We start from the raw sequence: 2859 nt of genomic DNA, 5'->3' as shown, positions 1-2859 counted from the left end.
CTTAGATATGGGACTAAACTTTTTAAAACACTTTTGGTGGAAAGAAATCATCAATTTTAAAACTTTCCTAACAATACCCTACCAACAGTTTGGACATGTACATTCTGTGTGCATTGGAAAACCACTTAGGTGGTTGTGCTCAAGCTGTTAGGGTGACAGTTTCTTATAGAAAAGAAAAAGATTATGACTGACCCAAATGATTCATACTTCTCAACTATATGTGCAGACCTGTAGTTTATTTCATTCTTTTTGTTTTTTTTAATATGTTGACACGTTATCCCAAATTTGGCTAGACTTGTAGCTGAAAAACCAGATTTTGGATACAAGATTAACTCTAAACCTCTTAAACAAATACCTAAAATTAGTAAATTGTGATCAATCATACATGTCCTTTCTTGTTAAAAAAAAGAACCAAACTCATTTACTTTATGAAGCACAAGTGCATAACCTTACCAACATGAACAATTGATTTAAAAAAGCATGCTTTCTACATCTCTTCATTAGTACTAACACAGCTATAAATATCCAGCACACAGAGTGAAGTGTTCGAGTTCATGCATCTAAACCACACTAATTAATCACTATTACATGTTGCATCACGACTGTAGTTGTCACCCACATGAATTAATAAACAATGCAACCTGACTTGCTCAGGTGTTCTTTCACTACACAAATGCATTGGAAAATAATGTACCTTCCTAGTGGACAAGAAGGCTAAGTACTTGGGGTTTTGCTGCCCAATAGGAAGTCTGTCAAAACAAAAATGAAGTGGAGAAGAGAACAGTTATGAAAAGTTCATGTCCTGTGCATGATTTGAAATTTTGAATCCTTCATTGCCACACTTCTTCATCACAGCATGTGTGAAAGCCTCGAGATTCTTCATTCCCATCAACTCCCCATAAATTCCCACCACTCTTTCCCTCATTGCCGACACATTCCTCTTTAGTTCTTCCCACTGAGACATCATGTTCACCATCCCTCTCCCTATCTCATCCCTCCCTTCACCTTCCAAGTTGGTTCCTACCCTCCACACCTTGACAATGAACTCACAATTAATGAACTGGTCACCGGAAACCGGCCAACACAATAGCGGTTTTCCAGCGAGTATCGCTTCAATAGTCGAATTCCAACCGCAATGAGTAAGAAAGTAACCAACAGTATCACTTGCTAGAACCTGTCTCTGTGGAGCCCAGTCAACCAACTTCCCCCTGCAGCCAACCCTCTCCATGAACCCACTAGGCAGCATGGCTTGCCATGTGGTCCTTAGTGCCCATAGGAAAGGCCTACTTGAGGCCTCCAATGCCATGGCCAATTCAACTACATGGTGTTGGGCTGATAGCTTTACCCAACTTCCAAATGAAATATAGATCACTGAACCAGTTGTTTGCTTGGCCAACCAATCAATGCAGCTACCATCTTCTTCCCACATGCTAATGCTATGCTCACTGTGCCTTGTTAATGGTCCCACATGGAATACATGTGGGGTTGGAGAACTCATTGGGACTGCATGTGGGACTGAGGCCATTTCATGTGCCTGATTTTCTTCTTGAAATGAGTTGACCAAGATCCATTGTAGGGCACTTGACCTTTGGAGGGCATCTAACCAAAACTTGAACCTGAACAATTGGGCACTTGGGATTCCAACTAACCATGGTAGGTGTGCTGAGTTTAGCATTGGTAGCGAAGGTAAGAAGCTCACCATACCTTCTACTAATGGAGAACCTGCATTGAATTGAGGGAAAAAATGGTTGGACATTGAATTTCTTAAGTTATTAAAAGGTACAAAAATTTATTCTCCCTGATGAGGTATGCTTGTACGTCACATGAAGCATGAAACATGACCAAGTTCATGAACTGCAACTAAGGCTAGAAGGGTTACAGCAGCTCGTGAACTTAAGCACCATGTTAATGCAAACCTCAAGAAGTTCATGAAATCGGTTTTGTTTCAAATTCATGTCAAATGTTGTTTAATAGCTCTGGTACATACTGTCAATGGAGAAAATGAGACCCTTTGGACCTCACAGGAAGCATGATACGTGACCAAGTTCATGAACTGCAACCAAGGCTAGAAGAGTTGCAGCAGCTCTTGAACTTAAGCTCCATGTTAGTGCAAATATCAAGAAGTTCATGAAATTGGTTGTGTTTCAAGTCATGCCAAATGCTGTCTAATAGCTTTAGTACACACTGTCGATGTAAGAAATGAGACCCTTTGGACCTCACTCACATGAAGCATGATAGATGACCAAGTTGAGCTGCATCTAAGACTAGAAGGAATTCAGATTATGAACTTAAGCTCCATGCTAGTGCAAACTTTAATAAGTTCTTGAAATTGGTTGTGCTTTCAAGTCATGGCAAACAGTGTCTAAATCTTTAACACACACCATCAATGGAGGAAACGAGGCCCCGTTGGATAAAATCTGGGATAGAATTGATGAAGTCATAGGAGGCACTCATGGCTGGCCAAAATCCAGCAACCGGAATCCGGCACCGCTCCGCAACTCCAATTGCCCAGGACGCTAACAAATCAACAATCACGCAGACAATTCCCTCTTCTCCATGAAGGAGTTTCTCAAGATGTGGGGGCATGATATTCTCCATGGCGAACGAGATGGCGACGAAATCACGGGGTTGATCGTCGGCCAAGCCATCGGGGATTGAAAGAAACATAACTCCATTATCGTTGTGGCGAGCAATACCAGTGCTTGATATCAATCCAGAGTGTATGAATTGGGCAGTGATGACAATTGGTTGGAAGCCTAAACGGTTCAAGGCTGATGCTAGTTGAACCATGGGAGAGACATGGCCTTGTGCAAGGTAAGGCACCAAGGCCACCTTTGGCCTTGATTGGGCTGTCATGGT

General features: G+C 41.8%; 1 pseudogene; it reads right to left on the bottom strand.

Annotated features, from left to right (window-relative positions):
• Positions 1-784: 784 nt before the first annotated feature.
• On the bottom strand, positions 785-2859 carry LOC149812841 (UDP-glycosyltransferase 82A1 pseudogene; annotated as a pseudogene).

This window comes from Nuphar pumila, chromosome 16 (genome assembly GCF_984573655.1).
Source record: "Nuphar pumila chromosome 16, dmNupPumi1.hap1.1, whole genome shotgun sequence".
Taxonomy (NCBI): Eukaryota; Viridiplantae; Streptophyta; class Magnoliopsida; order Nymphaeales; family Nymphaeaceae; genus Nuphar; species Nuphar pumila.
Note: the sequence above shows the minus strand (reverse complement) of the source record. Positions and strands in the feature narration are given on the sequence as shown.